A 19209-nucleotide genomic window follows, 5' to 3' on the forward strand; every position below is an offset into this window, starting at 1 on the left:
CCATATTCCCTAAAACAATTTCTTTTGTTAAAAAAAAAGCACATTGACTGTTTCTATATAGTCTTTATTACTTTCCTAGTTGAGTAAAACTAAATATATTATCATTTATGTTGTGACTTACATATCTTTTGAGGAGAACTTATATAAAACAGTTGTTGATCATGTCCCTGATATACACAGACCCAGTAAGTTATAGCTATGTGTATGTGCCTTCATTTTCAAATACACAATACATATTTCTGCTCAAATACTCCTATTTAAAAAAATGAAATGCATGAACATTGATACTTTCAAACAGGTATCAGTTCAGTTCAGTTCAGTCGCTCAGTCGTATCATCAAATAAAACACATACTATTCACTTTTCTCATTAATTACAGTGTAGGAATATTCCAGTTATATCAATAGCTAAATGAGGATTTAATTATTCCTTTACAAATGCAATTGTACTAGATCTTGCTTGTTTTAGATATTAAGCTTCTTAATAGGTCCAAAAGTAGACAATATGATCCTACCAGTAACTTTCTTAGCATAAGTATCTAGGTCAATAATATGCTCTCCTCTGTATTCTCTTTCCAAATGTCATCTGAAGGCAATAAACAAAGAAGTGTTCCTTGCAATATTCATATTTAATTATTGGAATTCACCAAGTGACATTGTTAGAGAATAAGCTAGGCATTAAGGAAATTGGGATGGAATTTAGGAACCCTAGCATGTGCATCCTGACAGTAAAATTAAACGATGCTAGAGCTGGAAAGCCCCACCCTACACTTTTTTCCTTTTTTAAAAATAACTTTCAGTTCAGTTCAGTTCAGTCGCTCAGTCGTGTCCAACTCTCCACGACCCCATGAATCACAGCACGCCAGGCCTCCCTGTCCATCACCAACTCCCGGAGTTCACTCAAACTCATGTGCACAGAGTCAGTGATGCCATCCAGCCATCTCATTCTCTGTTGTCCCCTTCTCCTCCCGCCCCCAACCTTTCCCAGCATCAGAGTCTTTTCCAGTGAGTCAACTCATTGCATGAGGTGGCCAAAGTATTGGAGTCCTTCCAATGAACACCCAGGATTGATCTCCTTTAGAATGGACTGGTTGGATCTCCTTGCAGTCCAAGGGACTCTCAAGAGTCTTCTCCAACACCACAGTTCAAAAGCATCAATTCTTCGGCGATCAGCTTTCTTCACAGTCCAACTCTCACATCCATAACTTTACTGATATAAAATTCACATACTATACAATTCACTCATTTAAGCATACAATTTAGTGATATTTGGTATGTTTGCAGAGACAGTGTACAACCATCACCACAATCTAATTTTAGAACATTCTGTTCTCCCTCAAAGAGATCCCAGACTCTTAGCAGTCACACCCCATTGCCTCTCTCCCTGCAGCCCCTGCCCAACACTAATCTTCCTATCTCAGTAGATTTGCCTTTTCTAGATATTTCAGTTGGAGAAGGCAATGGCACCCCACTCCAGTACTCTTGCCTGGAAAATCCCATGGATGGAGGAGCTTGGTAGGCTACAGTCCATGGGATCGCGAAGAGTCAGACATGACTGAGCGACTTCACTTTCACTTTTCACTTTCACGCATTGGAGAAGGAAATGACAACCCACTCCAGTGTTCTTGCCTGGAGAATCCCAGGGATGGCAGAGCCTGGTGGGCTGCCGTCTATGGGGTCACACAGAGTCGGACACGACTGACGTGACTTAGCAGCAATAGCAGGCAGACATTTCAGTATAAATGGAATCATACACTGTATGTCCTTTGATGTGACTGATCTCTTTAATTTCACATAAGATTTTCACATGTGTCAGTACTTCATTTCTTTTATTACTTAATAATATGAAAAGGACCCTTTTATCTAATTCAGCTGCCATTTATGACTGATGAGCAAATTAAAGTCTAGAAAATTTCATCACTCAGCCCTAGATCACCCAGAGAGTAAACTGCAGAACCAGGACTAGAACTCAAATCTATCGACTCAGTTTTAAAGAATGTGCTTCAGCTGGAAGGACATAGTAGCTGTAGATTCTACCATTAGCAGTATGACTTTCAGTTCAGTTCAGTCACTCAGTCGTGATGGACTTTAAGGAAGCTTTTTAATTTCTCTAGCACTCATAGTCTTGTATTTCACAGATTAAATTAAAATTTAATTTTATATGCAGGTACACTAATTTGACCAGTTAAAACACATTTCTTTGCCTTTGGCTGCAGTTATAACAATATTCAGGGAGATAGTATGGGTTATCTCAAGTTACTAAAAGGTTCTGAATGAAAGCTATGTATAAAAATGTGAAAATAAGTTATAGAGCAAGAACTATACTAAGTATTCATCTCATTTTTTCATATGAAGGGTATTGTATGCTATTTTCAGTACAAGAAAACTTGAGCACAGGAAAGTGCGGAAGTTGTTTGAAGTCCCACTGCTATTAAAGACACAGGACATAGATTCAAAATGTGTTTTATAGGACACTAAAACCACATGAAACATTCTTTTTGAGAGAAACAAAACAGGACCAAGTAAAACAGGCAAGTAAAGACATATAAAGAAATCACAGTATACAAGGACTCAAAAATAAAAACACTCATGGTCATCCAGTATTATTTACAGTGGGGTCAAGGTGACTAGCCTTTGAGAATATCTCTGTATCATAACAGGGCAAGATTATTGTTTTCAAAATGATGGCCTTGAATCATCAGTGAAGAGTAAATTCTGGTCTATATGTTCTATTTAAGAGGGATCATAAAATTCAAAATCAAATGTGTTATATATAAGCTCATTCAGTTCAGTTCAGTCACTCAGTTGTGTCCGACTCTTTGTGACCCCATGAACCACAGCACGCCAGGCCTCCCTGTCCATCACCAACTCCTGGAGTTCACTCAAACTCATGTCCATCGAGTCGGTGATGCCATCCAGCCATCTCATTCTCTGTCGTCCCCTTCTCCTCCTGCCCTCAATCCCTCCCAGCATCAGAGTCTTTTCCAGTGAGTCAGCTCATCACATGAGGTGGCCAAAGTATTGGAGTTCCAGCTTTAGCATCAGTCCTTCCAATGAACACCCAGGACTGATCTCCTTTAGAATGGACTAATTGGATCTCCTTGCAGTCCAAGGGACTCTCAAGAGTCTTCTCCATCACCACAGTTCAAAAGCATCAATTCTTCGGTGATCAGCTTTCTTCACAGTCCAACTCTCACATCCATACATGACCACTGGATAAACCATAGCCTTGACTCAGTTCGATTCAGTTCAATTCAGACGCTCAGTCGTGTCCGACTCTTTGCGACCCCATGAATCACAGAACGACACTAGACGGACCTTTGTTAGGAAGGCACAATTATTTAGGATGATTCATTTCTGGAAAATTACAGGTGGTAGAATCCTACTACTGGAAGTTATTTCCATAAAAAAATATCTCTGCTGCTATATTAGAGAGGAATTTTGTGGACTGTTTTGTTTTCAGGTGACAAGGCTGAATTTGAGGCTTAATCAATGGTCCAGTCATCCAAAATGCTACACCCTGCTTTTACCTACTGTACCTATTCATAAAGTTTATGAGCTGTGTTAGACCTTTTGAATGGATGACTCAGTTGAGTGGTTTGTCTGAGAGAAATAGTGTTGTGCTTTTTTTTTCTTTAAGTTTAGTGGAATAACATTCATTATTTAAACTTAAGTATCAAGTTCCATCCAAACTGCCTAAATAATTTTTGTGTCAAAGAATTTATTAGTGTAGCCAAATAGATTTGCTCTGTATTTTCACTAGTATATTAAAAGAAAATGTGAAAACCTCTTTCTATAATGCTGATAAATTAGAACCCTGCAGTTAGTCTTATATAACTCTGGTTAAAATGAATTGTAAGGTAAGTTACAATGCTCCTAGAATTTCATCCTAGTTGAAAATAGCAGCCTGTTTTATCTCATGTCTACAAAGCTGGTGGTATAATTTCAAATATTTCCAGCCAATTAGGCAATCTTTGTGTCTAAATCCTTCATACCCCTTTCATTACATTTGATAGTTTTTTGAGAAAACAGCTGGAAATTTCTATAAATGAAAACAGATTTTATTTTATTATTATTAAAATTTTAAATCCCTGCATGTCAGTAGGATGTGCTGCAAATAATTTTAAAGACCTATGTAAGCTGGACATACTGACATTAAGATAAAAGCAGAACATTTTGCTTGCAGATATTAAAATAAAGTATTAAAGTTGATTTACTGACAAGTTTTGCATGAAATACAGCTAAAATAAGCTATGAAAGTGAAAGCAAATTGGATTATATTGTTTGTGGTTTGAGCTGACTGGGGTAGAACTAATTTTACTTCATAACAATAAGACAAAAATGAACATTGACATTAATTGTCCTACAATGAAGCAATGATATGACTTACAAAAATTAGTTCAAATAAAATTCACAACATCTCTATGAATCTGTCTTTTATGTAGAATCAGGCAAAATACTAACCTTCATCTAGGACAAAGACATGTATTGTCCCATGTGGTTTTGGAAGTCAATAATTTAATCAATTTGAGAGATAAACAGGTCCTTGGACAAAGTTTGTACTGCTGTAGAAATTTCCTGCTAGGTTGTTAAATAGTGAGGAAGCAGCAGATTGTCTGGAGACTCAAAGTAAATCAAGGAAAGGGGAGAGAAAGAAAAGGAATCAAGCACCTAATATATACCAGGCACTGTTCAAGATGTTTAATCCCTGGCATCATGGAGTTCTCTCTATTCACCTTGACAGAATTGTTCTCATACCTGTTCAAAACACTGCTGTGGTCAGCTTTGTTTTCATTCATCTCATTCAATATTACCTTGTTTCATTCTCTAGTCATCTACTATACTCCAAGCATATCAGCTTCCTCTCTTCCCTGGAAACTAGAAAATCTTCCCTTCCTGGGGGCTTTGTATATACCGTTTAGTACCCTTGTCCCCTCAGCCATTACCTATAAACCTAATTTTTCAAGTGTCTAGTTCCTGTCATCTTTAAGTTCTTGTACTGTTTTTATGTTGGGAAACAGAACAAAGGGAGTCTATAATACCGTGGCTCAGGGCATCCCTTTTGGCTCAGCTGGTAAAGAATCCACTTGCAATGCAGGAGACCTGGGTTTGATCCCTGGGTTGGGAAGATCCCCTCGAGAAGGGAAAGGCTACCCACTCCAGTATTCTGGCCTGGAGAATCCCAGGGAAGGGGGAGCCTGGTGGGCTTCTGTCTATGGGGTCACACAGAGTCGGACACGACTGAAGTGACTTAGCAGCAGCAGCAGCAGCATAGTCCATGTACTCTTGCCTAGAAAATCCCATGGATGGAGCAGCCTGGTAGGCTGCAGTCCCTGGGGTCGCTAAGGGTCGGACATGACTGAGCGACTTCACTTTCCTTCACTTTCACTTTTCACTTTCACACATTGGAGAAGGAAATGGCAACCCACTCCAGTGTTCTTGCCTGGAGAATCCCAGGGAAGGGGGAGCCTGGTGGGCTTCTGTCTATGGGGTCACACAGAGTCGGACACGACTGAAGTGACTTAGCAGCAGCAGCAGCAGCATAGTCCATGGGATCACAAAGCGTCAGACAGGACTGAGCGAATTTCACTTTTTATTTTAGGGGCTCCCCTGGTGACTCACTCAGTAAAGAGTCTGCCTGAAATGTGGGAGACCCAGATTCAATCCCTTGGTCAGGAAAATCCTAGAGAAGGAAATGGCAGCCCACTCCAATATTTTTGCCTGGAAAATCCCATGGATGGAGGAGCCTGGCGGGCTACAGTCCATGGGGTTGCAAAGAGTTGGACATGACTGAGCAACTAACACACAATAATATGAAAGTTTACTTATTTTTCATGTGAGAGCCCAGAGACAGTTTGGTGATCCAGGTTTGGTGAGTGACTCAGCAATTTTCACACATGACTTATGTTTCTAAATCCCAGAGTGTACCATCTTTCAACCAGTTGACAGGAAAAAAGATGAAGGGAATATATGTTCAACTGTACTGTATTGTGCACCTAAAATTTTGTTGGGTTCTTAAATAGAACAATACTCAGAAATGGCACAGATTGCTTCAGCTCACATCACAGTGGCTAGAATTTAGTCACTTGATTATACTTAGCTGCCAAGGAAGCTGAGAAATAGAATATTTAATTGGGGGAAACATGGCCCTAATTAAGACAACATTTAAATGGAAAAGAAGACCAATTATTAAGGAGCTAATAATAGTCTAGCGTAGGATCTGGTTGAGATACCATCTTTAGAGCAAATCCTTCTTGGATCACTGTATCTAAGTAAGTCTCATATGTTATTAGTTTTCTTTATCAGTGAATCTTATAGACTTTCTTTATAGAAACTATAATATTTTACCTTACATTCATGATGTTATTAAAAAATTCATATTGTTTAAACCTTAAGCTCCTTGAAAGTAGCACTGTTTGTTTTCCACTATATCCTTCATTCCTATATACCTAGAATATATGACATATGAAAATTATATTTGACACAAATAAGACCATTGAACAAATGGATAGAAATCCAAATCTCCAGACAGATAACATCTCAAATCAGATGGATTTATTGACTGAAAATTTGAGCAATTCATAAGGGAATCAACAAAGTTAACTTTAGAAAGACTAGGCAATGTCCCTAGTTCGTTGGTATCTAAAGTGTTGATCAACTCTATTGAGAGTAGTTTACAAAAGCAATTTACTGAGTCATAGCGTGTATAAAACTTTAATTTCAGTTTTATGTATATGTGAATGTGTGTACACTCTGGGTCTTAAGGTAGAATGTAATTATTACTATGAATGATGTGAATAAAAATAAAATGCACTATCTAGTGCACTTTAGAAGATTAGGCTCAAGGGCAAGGCAGATATGGGAGGAAAAATATTGATTCTTATAGAGCTTAATGTGACCTACCTCACAGGCTAACAAAATGACATCAAATGGTGATTCATCTCTTCACCAAGATTTTCAATTGCATCTTTTCTAGCAATGTACTATCAAAGTATGTTTCAAAGAAGAGAAGGGTGTCTGTTTCAAAGCATTGTTTCATCTTACCAATCATAGTGGGCTATTATCTAAAGTAGGAAAACTTCAAAAATAATTTTGAATGAGAGTTCAACTTGAGAACATCTTTTTATTTTTTGAAATTCAGATACACCTAGGGAACTGGTATACTTGCTCCAGTGTTTTGTCCTATTTAATTGATCAGTGGTCTTTTCTAATGTGGCTGCCTGTGAGGATCCTGTGTTTTATTAAGAACAAAGGTTAGTTGTCTCCTTTGAGCATTTTCTGTGAACACAATTTTGCTCTTTTTTGACTTCCTATATTGGTAATAGATTTTTTTCCCCTTTCTCACTTCCTTTCTTACTAGATGACCCTCAAATGAAAGTAGTATTTATCTATTGACTTTATTAAGATTTTAGTCTTGTATTTTACTCTCTTTTTAAAATCAACATAGTGTTTTTCTTCTGATTATATCAATGTTCACATGAGATTTATCAACTCCCAAGTACTTAAAAAAAAAAAAAGTATTCACGGACAATATCAGAGCCAGAAGTAAGAGAGACAGCAAGCCAGATGAAAGCTGTTTTAACTTGTCTAACTTAGCCTTGGAAATCACAAAATGTCACTTTAGCTTCATTCAATGTTTTTCAGAAGTAATTCACTAAAAGCAGTCTATATTCAAGAGAAATTAGGAACCACCATTTTTTGAAGGGAATGTCAGAGAATTTACAGATAGCTCTTAAAACTGTTGCAGGAAAGGGGACCCCTTCCATGGCCTGAAACTGGGCTCTTATCTAACACTTGGAAAAGAATTGTCCAAGGAGACACGTACTGACAAAGCAAAAGATTTTATTGGGAAAGGGCACCCAGGTAGAGAGCAGGAGGGTAAGGGAACCCAGGAGAACTGCTCTGCCATGTGGCTTGCAGTCTCGGGTTTTATGGTGACGAGATTAATTTCCGGGTGGTCTTTGGCCAATCATACTAATTCAGAGTCTTTCCTGGTGGTGCAGGCATCACTCAGCCAAGATGGATGCTAGTGAGAGTGGATGGACATCCGGTATCTCCTTTCGGCCTTTCCCGAACTCTTCGGTTGGTTGTGGCTTATTAGTTCCGTATTCCTTATCAGGATCTCCTGTCATAAACAACTCATGCAAATGGTTACTATGGTGCCTGGTCAGGGTGGGCGGTTTCAATGAGTGTGCTTCCCCTAACAAAACCACCACAGTCTGCTTTTTGGTCACAAATTGTTTGTATTCTTCTGACACCAAAATATACTCACCTCCACCTAAGACCTCCGAGAAATCTTACTTAATGTGGTTTCAGGCTCAACATTAAGGTCATCCAAATCAGATCCAGGTACAGATGAGACAAAATTCTGTAAATCCTTGAAATCATCTTTTTGGGTTGAGTTCCTCTCCATCTGAAAAGCTGAGCCCTTGAGACAAGTTATCTTTCCTCCACATACTCAGTGCATTTTGGTGGAACAGTCATGGTAGAACTTCTGTAGACCCTTATGTTCAAAAAAAGGAGAATGGGAAACACACAAGAGTTAGTGGTCTAAAATACTTTTCATGTCATTTTGTCAGTTCCTTGATCAGAACTCAGTCCTGGTACCTAGGAATGACTCTCGACAACTTGGTTCTGTACTCAGACACATTTTTCCTTCTCCAGAGGAAATGGCAGGTGTTTGCAGCTGAACAGTTTACTTAGCCTGTTTATGCCTTTATTATAAGAACTTTATGGGAATCTTGTTGGAGTCACTCCATTGGACAAAGGTAACATTCACAAATCTTACTGACATAAGACTTATCCATCTTGGTCTTCCCATAAAGCAGCTATAGGAAAATATGCTTAAGACTATTCAGTTCAGTTCAGTTGCTCAGTTGTGTCCGACTCTCCGAGACCCCATGAATCACAGCACGCCAGGCCTCCCTGTCCATCACCAACTCCCGGGGTTCACTCAAACTCATGTCCACAGAGTCGGTGATGCCATCCAGCCATCTCATTCTCTGTCGTCCCCTTCTCCTCCTGCCCCCAACCTTTCCCAGCATCAGAGTCTTTTCCAGTGAGTCAACTCGTTGCATGAGGTGGCCAAAGTATTGGAGTTTCAGCTTTAGCATCAGTCCTTCCAATGAACACCCAGGATTGATCTCCTTTAGAATGGACTGGTTGGATCTCCTTGCAGTCCAAGGGACTCTCAAGAGTCTTCTCCATCACCAGAGTTCAAAAGCATCAATTCTTCGGTGATCAGCTTTCTTCACAGTCCAACTCTCACATCCATACATGACCACGGGAAAAACCATAACCTTACTAGACGGACCTTTGTTGGCAAAGTAATATCTCTGCTTTTTAATATACTATCAAGGTTGGTCATAACTTTCCTTCCAAAGAGTAAGCATCTTTTAATTTCATGGCTGCAATCAGCATCCGCAGTGATTTTGGAGCCCCAAAAAACAAAGTCTGACACTGTTTCCACTGTTTTTCCATCTATTTCCCATGAAGTAATGGGACCAGATGCCATGATCTTTGTTTTCTGAATGTTGAGCTTCACGCCAACCTTTTCACTCTCCTCTTTCACTTTCAAAGAGGCTTTTGAGTTCCTCTTCACTTTCTGCCATAAGGGTGGTGTCATCTGCATATCTGAGGTTATTGATATTTCTCCTAGCAATCTTGATTCCAGCTTGTGCTTCTTCCAGCCCAGCGTTCCTCATGATGTACTCTGCATATAAGTTAAATAAGCAAGGTGACAATATACAGCCTTGACGTACTCCTTTTCCTATTTGGAACCAGTCTGTTGTTCCATGTACAGCTCTGACTGTTACTTCCTGACCTGCATACAGGTTTCTCAAGAGGCAGGTCAGGTGGTCTGGTATTCCCATCTCTTTCAGAATGTTCCACAGTTTATTGTGATCCACACAGTCAAAGGCTTTGGCATAGTCAATGAAGCAGAAATAAATGTTTTTCTGGAACTCTCTTGCTCCATGATCCAGCGGATGTTGGCATTTTGATCTCTGGTGCCTCTGCCTTTTCTAAAACCTGCTTGAACATCTGGGAGTTCACGGTTCACATATTGCTGAAGCCTGGCTTGGAGAATTTTGAGCATGACTTTACTAGCGTGTGAGATGAGTGCAATTGTGCGGTAGTTTGAGCATTCTTTGACATTGCCTTTCTTTGGGATTGGAATGAAGACTGACCTTTTCCAGTCCTGTGGCCACTGCTGAGTTTTGCAAATTTTCTGGCACATTGAGTGCAGCACTTTCACAGCATCATCTTTCAAGATTTGAAATAGCTCCACTGGAATTCCATCACCTCCACTAGCTTTGTTCGTAGTGATGCTTTCTAAGGCCCACTTGACTTCACATTCCAAGATGTCTGGCTCTAGGTCAGTGATCCCATTATCGTGACTATCTTGCTCGTGAAGATCTTTTTTGTACAGTTCTTCTGTGTATTCTTGCCACCTCTTCTTAATATCTTCTGCTTCTGTTAGGTCCACACCATTTCTGTCCTTTATCGAGCCCATCTTTGCATGAAATGTTCCCTTGGAATCTCTAATTTTCTTGAAGAGATCTCTGGTCTTCCCCATTCTGTCATTTTCCTCTATTTCTTTGCATTGATCACTGAGGAAGGCTTTCTTATCTCTCCTTGCTATTCTTTGGAACTCTGCATTCAGATGTTTATATCTTTCCTTTTCTCCTTTGCTTTTCGCTTCTCTTCTTTTCACAGCTATTTGTAAGGCCTCCTCAGAGAGCCATTTTGCTTCTTTGCATTTCTTTTCCATGGGGATGGTCTTGGTCCCTGTTTCCTGTACAATATCACGAACCTCCGTCCAGAGTTCATCAGGCACTCTATCTATCAGATCTAGACCCTTAAATCTATTTCTCACTTCCACTGTATAATCATAAGGGATTTGATTTAGGTCATACCTGAATGGTCTAGTGGTTTTCCCTACTTTCTTCAATTTAAGTCTGAATTTGGCAATAAGGAGTTCATGATCTGAGCCACAGTCAGCTCCTGGTCTTGTTTTTGCTAACTGTATACAGCTTCTCCATCTTTGGCTGCAAAGAATATAATCAATCTGATTTCGGTGTTGACCATCTGGTGATGTCCATGTGTAGAGTCTTCTCTTGTGTTGTTGGAAGAGGGTGTTTGCTATGACCAGTGCGTTCTCTTGACAAAACTCTATTAGCCTTTGCCCTGCTTCATTCCGTGCTCCAAGGCCAAATTTGCCTGTTACTCCAGGTGTTTCTTGACTTCCTACTTTTGCATTCCAGTCCCCTAGAATGAAAAGGACATCTTTTTTCGGTGTTAGTTCTAAAAGGTCTTGTAGGTCTTCAACTTCGGCTTCTTCAGCATTACTGGTTGGGGCATAGGCCTGGATTACTGTAATATTGAATGGTTTGCCTTGGAAACGAACAGAAATCATTCTGTCGTTTTTAAGATTGCATCCAAGTACTGCATTTCGGACTCTTTTGTTGACCATCATGGCTACTCCATTTCTTCTAAGGGATTCCTGCCCACAGTAGTAGATATAATGGTCATCTAGAAACCCTATTATTTTATGAAGAGGATGCACAAAGCATGTTCTTAAGATAATTGGATGGGCTCTATGTTTCTCTATGTGAGGCACCCATCTTAAAATTTCCCAAGATTCTAGAGTCGCACTTGGCTGCATCTTTAGATCACTTTATATAACATGAGGAATTGATCATTTCTAGAAATTCATTTCTTAATTTTAGCATCATTTGCCATCTGAGAGAATAAAAAAACAATTTTATTTTAAAATACAGAAAGCTCTAGCTCCATTACATATATTTAACAGTTATTTCATTGCTTTACCTCTATCCTCCCATGCTTTACTAAAGGCTACAAATACACAGAGAGAGAGAGAGAGAGAGAGAGTCAGGTAGCACCTGCAAATCCCTTAGCTGATCATCTACTTCATTAGGTACACATTTTTTATTTTCCAATTTACTATAGGCAATAATGTTGCTAAATTTCCTATGACTACAAACAACGGTACATTTTCCTCCAAATTTCATAGCGCTTTTTAAAACTTCTTTTAAACTCTCATAAACAGCCTCTTGGTTCACCATGCTTTGGTAAACAGCCTAAGTTATTCCAGATTCTTCCTCTAGTTCCAAAGCCTCTCATTTTAGATTTTACTTTAGCAGCAGTCCATTTTTGAAACCAAAACTCAGTCGTTTAAAATACAAATAAAAAATTTATTTTTGCCCACATATCTGTAATTTGGGCAAAACCTAGTGGAGTACCACACTTTCCTATACTCAGTGTCAGCTTGGGTAGCTGGAAAGCTGGGGCTAAAGTCAGCTGAAAGCTCACTCACTCACATGTACGGCACTAGATTTGGCAGGATTCAGCCATCAGGGGCTGGAACAGCTGGGAATCTCCAGACATCGCTCTCTCCTCATGTGGACTCTTCATCTGGTTTCTTCAATATAGCTGCCCCACGTCCAACAGGTGGTGGCTGCGTGGGCGCAGGAGGGCCGAGAGGAGCTACTCCACGTTCAAGGTCAGGAGGGGCGGCCTTGAGGAGATACCCCTTGTCCAAGGTAAGGTATAGTGGCTGCACTTTCCTGGAGCAGCTGTGAAGAGATTTTCCACCACCAAGATAAGAGAAACCCAAATAAGACGGTAGGTATTGCGAGGGGGCATCAGAGGGCAGACACACTGAAATCATAATCACAGGAAACTAGTTGATCTGATCACATGGACCACAGCCGAATGTGGTCCACTTGAGAAGGGAATTGCAAAGCACTTCAGTATACTTGCCTTGAGAACTCCATGAACAGTAACAAAGGGCAAAATGATAGGATACTGAATGAGGAATTCCCCAGGTCGGTAGGTGCCCAGTATGCTACTGGAGATCAGTGGAGAAGTAACTCTAGAAGGAATAAAGGGATGGAGCAAAAGCAAAACCAATACCCAGTTGTGGATGTGACCGATGATAGAAGCAAGGTCCGGTGCTGTAAAGAGCAATATTGCATAGGAACCTGGAATGTTAGGTCCATGAATCAAGGCAAATTGGAAGTGGTCAAACAGGAGATGGCAAGAATGAACATAGACGTTAGGGAATCCGTGAATTAAAATGGACAGGAATGGGTGAATTTAACTCAGATGACCATTATATCTACTACTGTGGGCAGGAATCCCTTAGAAGAAATGGAGTAGCCATGATGGTCAACAAAAGAGTCCGAAATGCAGTACTTGGATGCAATCTTAAAAACGACAGAATGATTTCTGTTCGTTTCCAAGGCAAACCATTCAATAATACAGTAATCCAGGCCTATGCCCCAACCAGTAATGCTGAAGAAGCCGAAGTTGAACGGTTCTATGAAGACCTACAAGACCTTTTAGAACTAACACCGAAAAAAGATGTCCTTTTCATTCTAGGGGACTGGAATGCAAAAGTAGGAAGTCAAGAAACACCTGGAGTAACAGGCAAATTTGGCCTTGGAGCACGGAATGAAGCAGGGCAAAGGCTAATAGAGTTTTGTCAAGAGAACGCACTGGTCATAGCAAACACCCTCTTCCAACAACACAAGAGAAGACTCTACACATGGACATCACCAGATGGTCAACACCGAAATCAGATTGATTATATTCTTTGCAGCCAAAGATGGAGAAGCTGTATACAGTTAGCAAAAACAAGACCAGGAGCTGACTGTGGCTCAGATCATGAACTCCTTATTGCCAAATTCAGACTTAAATTGAAGAAAGTAGGGAAAACCACTAGACCATTCAGGTATGACCTAAATCAAATCCCTTATGATTATACAGTGGAAGTGAGAAATAGATTTAAGGGTCTAGATCTGATAGATAGAGTGCCTGATGAACTCTGGACGGAGGTTCGTGATATTGTACAGGAAACAGGGACCAAGACCATCCCCATGGAAAAGAAATGCAAAGAAGCAAAATGGCTCTCTGAGGAGGCCTTACAAATAGCTGTGAAAAGAAGAGAAGCTAAAAGCAAAGGAGAAAAGGAAAGATATAAACATCTGAATGCAGAGTTCCAAAGAATAGCAAGGAGAGATAAGAAAGCCTTCCTCAGTGATCAATGCAAAGAAATAGAGGAAAACAACAGAATAGGAAAAACAAGAGATCTCTTCAAGAAAATTAGAGATTCCAAGGGAACATTTCATGCAAAGATGGGCTCAATAAAGGACAGAAATGGTGTGGACCTAACAGAAGCAGAAGATATTAAGAAGAGGTGGCAAGAATACACAGAACTGTACAAAAAAGATCTTCACGAGCAAGATAGTCACGATAATGGGATCACTGACCTAGAGCCAGACATCTTGGAATGTGAAGTCAAGTGGGCCTTAGAAAGCATCACTACGAACAAAGCTAGTGGAGGTGATGGAATTCCAGTGGAGCTATTTCAAATCTTGAAAGATGATGCTGTGAAAGTGCTGCCCTCAATATGCCAGCAAATTTGGAAAACTCAGCAGTGGCCACAGGACTGGAAAAGGTCAGTCTTCATTCCAATCCCAAAGAAAGGCAATGTCAAAGAATGCTCAAACTACCGCACAATTGCATTCATCTCACATGCCAGTAAAGTCATGCTCAAAATTCTCCAAGCCAGGCTTCAGCAGTATGTGAACTGTGAACTCCCAGATGTTCAAGCAGGTTTTAGAAAAGGCAGAGGCACCAGAGATCAAATTGCCAACATCCGCTGGATCATGGAGAAAGCAAGAGAGTTCCAGAAGAGCATCTATTTCTGTTTCATTGACTATGCCAAAGCCTTTGACTGTGTGGATCACAATAAACTGTGGAAAATTCTGAAAGAGGTGGGAATACCAGACCACCTGACCTGCCTCTTGAGAAACCTGTATGCAGGTCAGGAAGCAACAGTCAGAGCTGTACATGGAACAACAGACTGGTTCCAAATAGGAAAAGGAGTACGTCCAGGCTGTATATTGTCACCTTGCTTATTTAACTTATATGCAGAGTACATCATGAGGAACGCTGGGCTGGAAGAACCACAAGCTGGAATCAAGATTGCTGGGAGAAATATCAATAATCTCAGATATGCAGATGACACTACCCTTATGGCAGAATGTGAAGAGGAACTCAGAAGCCTCTTGAGGAAAGTGAAAGAGGAGAGTTAAAAGGTTGGCTTGAAGCTCAACATTCAGAAAACAAAGATCATGGCATCCGGTCCCATCACTTCATGGGAAATAGATGGAAAAACAGTGTCAGACTTTATTTTTTGGGGCTCCAAAATCACTGCAGATGCTGATTGCAGCCATGAAATTAAAAGACGCTTACTCCTTGGAAGGAAAGTTATGACCAGCCTTGATAGTAGATTAAAAAGCAGAGACATTACTTTGGCAACAAATGTCCATCTAGTCAAGGCTATGGTTTTTCCCGTGGTCATGTATGTATGTGAGAGTTGGGCTGTGAAGAAAGCTGAGCATCAAAGAATTGATGCTTTTGAACTGTGGTGTTGGAGAAGACTCTTGAGAGTCCCTTGTACCACAAGGAGATCCAAGCAGTCCATTCCAAAGGAGATCGATCCTGGGTGTTCATTGGAAGGACTGATGCTAAAGCTGAAACTCCAATACTTTGGCCACCTCATGCGATGAGTTGACTCACTGGAAAAGACTCTGATGCTGGGAAAGTTTGAGGGCGGGAGGAGAAGGGTACGACAGAGAATGAGATGGCTGGATGGCATCACTGACTCTGTGACATGAGTTTGAGTGAATTCCGGGAGTTGGTGATGGACAGGGAGGCCTGGAGTGCTGTGATTCATGGGGTTGCGGAGAGTCAGACACGACTGAGCGACTGAACTGAACTGAACTGAATGTTCATATACCTTTTACATGGCAGCTTAGGACTTCATGGGCAGAATTCTCAACAGAGACAGAGACTAAGGAGAAAGTGTATCACTGTGTCATCTCTTATAATCTAGCTTCAATAACCAGATAGAGTCATGTCTACCACGATTTTGCTCAATAGAAACAAAGTGAGGGGGATTAGATTTAGCTTTTAATGGAAATAATGTCTAATAATTTGCAGATAATATTAAAACTATCATATTACTATTTATTATTCCCCACTTTTATAGGTGAGGAGACTGAGGAGTAGAGAGATTTTGAAACTTGCCCACTGTTACATAACCTGCAAGGGTCAGAGCCAGGTTTAACCCCGTGCCTCATCTAGACTTAATTCTCTGGAATTATACTCTTTATTATTCTGTTGTGTTCCCATGATTATCAAGGTCAGTTTGACTGTGGACACTCTGGGGATCCTATTCTTGGCTTTAGTCATAACATTGCCTCCAATATTAAACTTCAAATGCTTTCCTTGGTCTGCAACTGCAGTAATGAGTAACCCACAACTTGTAATCTTCCTGTGTTCCTATGTGACCATCATTACTTATTATACTTGTCTCTGCTCATCAAGGAAGGGTGAGTTCAAAACCAGGTATATCACTTCACCTAATGGATTTGTTAGGCGTCACTTCTGTGCTAAGGGTTTTGCAATTATGAGACACTTGGTTATGCACAAAAGACAGTGTCTGATTTCAGGGAACTCGTAATCTAATGAAAGAGGTGACTTACAATAAGTAAATGACTCTAATAGAGTGGTTAAATATAATAGGAGACATATGTGCCAAGTATAAAGGAAACATGAGCAAATTAATTCTCCACTGAGTCTTAGAATGTTTACCAGAAAAGGGAATATCTAAACTGGGATTTATTAATAATACATGAATCAGTATTTACTGGGTAGTCTAGAGGGGAAAGGGCCTTTCAGGTAGAAGAAAGAGTATGTGCAAAAGAATAGAGAGGTAGTAACAGCATGGTATGTTTCTTATACTGTTCTATCACTCAGAATTTAGGGCCTAATGCTGAATATGTTGTTAGTGAAGTATTTGTTAATTTAATGACTGCTAAAAGGAGATCCAACCAGTCCATTCTAAACGAGATCAATCCTGGGTGTTCATTGGAAGGACTGATGCTAAAGCTGAAACTCCAATACTTTGGCCACCTCATGCGACGAGTTGACTCACTGGAAAAGAGTCTGATGCTAGGAGGGATTGGGGGCGGGAGGAGACGGGGATGACAGAGAATGAGATGGCTGGATGGCATCACCAACTCGATGGACATGAGTTTGAGTGAACTCCGGGAGTTGGTGATGGACAGGGAGGCCTGGCGTGCTGTGATTCATGGGGTCGCAAAGAGTCAGACACGACTGTGCGACTGAACTGAACAGTGAAACATTACATAATTTACTCATTATTCCCAACAGTTTTTTTGATGTTGTCTTCAGGATTTTCTATCTATAAGGTACTGTCATACGCAAATTGTCCCTGTCATCTGCAATTATCTGTAAAGAGACAATTTGCTTCTTCCTTTCTGATTTGGATGGCTTTTATTTCTGGCCTAATTGCTATTTCTCAGAATTCTGTATGTGCCATGTTGAATAGGACTGGTGAGAGTAGGCACTATTGTCTGGTTTTAGATCTTAGAGGAAAAGCTACCAAACTTTCACCATTGACTATGATGTTAGCTATGGAGTCATCATATATGGCCTTTATTATGTTCAGTTATTTTCCTCCTTTATCCAATTTGTTGAGAGTTTTCCTCTTGAAAGATGTTGAATTTTGTCAGATGCTCTTTTTGTATCTATTAAGATGATCATATGATTTAAATTTTTTATTTGTTTTCTTCCAGTTTTATTGAGATATAGTTGACATTTAGCACTGTACAAGTTTAAGGTATACAGCATAATGACTTGACTTATATAGCTCATAAAATGATACCACTAAAGTTTAATGACCATCTCTGATCTCTTATACATTCAAAAAGGAAGAAAATATTTTGTGATGAAAACTCTAGAGTTTACTCTTAAAAACTTTCACACATAACATAGTAGTGTTGATTATATTATGTTGAACATTACATCTCTAGTGCTTGTTTATCTTGTAACTGGAAATTTATACCTTTTAAACACCTTCATCTTATTTTCCATTCCCCCACCTTGGCCTCTGGTAACTACAAATCTCATCTCTTTTTCTAGGAGTTTGATTTTGTCTTGAAGTATAATTGACCTACAACATTATGTTAGCTTCTGGCGCACAATATAGTGTTCAATATTTCTTACATTACAGAGTGATCACCATGATAAATCTAGCTACCATCTATAACCGTACAAAGATATTCCATTATTATTGACTGTATTCCTATGCTATACATTTTATCCCTCTATTTATTTTGTGCTGGAAAGTTTGTACCTCTTAATTTTCCTCACCTTTTCACTCATCCCACCGCCCCTCTTCCTCAGCAACCACCTGTCTGTTCTCTGTTTCTGTTTTGTTATGTTTGTTTTCTTTTGTTCACTTTAGATTCACGTATAAATGAAATCATATGGTATTTATCTTCCTCTGACTTATTTCACTTAGCATAATATCCCTTCAGTCCATCCATGTTGTCACAAATGGCAAGCTTTTATTCTTTTCTGTGACTCAGCAGTATTCCATCATGTGTGTGTTATATCTTCTTTATTCACCTACTGACGGAAACTATGTTTTTTACATATTTTGACTATTAAGAAAGATGCCACAATAAGCATAAGGGTATATTATCTTTTAGAATTAGTGGTTTTGTTTTCTTCAGAAAAACACCTAGAAATAGAATTGCTGGATTATATAGTAGTTCTGTGTTTAATTTTTGAGGAATTGCTGTTTCCTATAGTGAATGCAACAATTTATATTCTCACCAATGTGCATGATGGTTCCCTTTTTTCCACATTCTTGCCAATACTTGTTATTTATTGTCTTTTTGATGATAGCCATTTTAACAGGTGTGAGGTGATATCTTATTATGGCTTTGATTTGCGTTTACCTGATGTTTGCCTGCTTGGTATCTATGTGTTCTTTGGAAAAATGTTTACTCAGGTCTTCTGTCCATTTTTTAATTAGATTGTTTATTTTTTGGTGTTGAGTTATAGGAGTTCTTCGTGTAGTTTGGATATTAACCCCTTATCAAAAATATCATTTACAAATATTTTCTCCCATTCAGTAGGTAGTCTTTTTGATTTGCTGATAGTTTTCTTTGCTATGAAAAGCTTTTCAGTTTAATGTAGTCCCCCTTGTTTATTTTTGCTTTTGTTTCTCTTACCTGAGGAAAGATATCCCTCCAAAAATTTCTAAGACTGATGTCAAAAAGCATACTGCCTATGTTTTTTCCTAG

This window comes from Moschus berezovskii, chromosome 12 (genome assembly GCF_049115385.1).
Source record: "Moschus berezovskii isolate FMDL1 chromosome 12, NW_MosBer_1.0, whole genome shotgun sequence".
NCBI lineage: Eukaryota > Metazoa > Chordata > Mammalia > Artiodactyla > Moschidae > Moschus > Moschus berezovskii.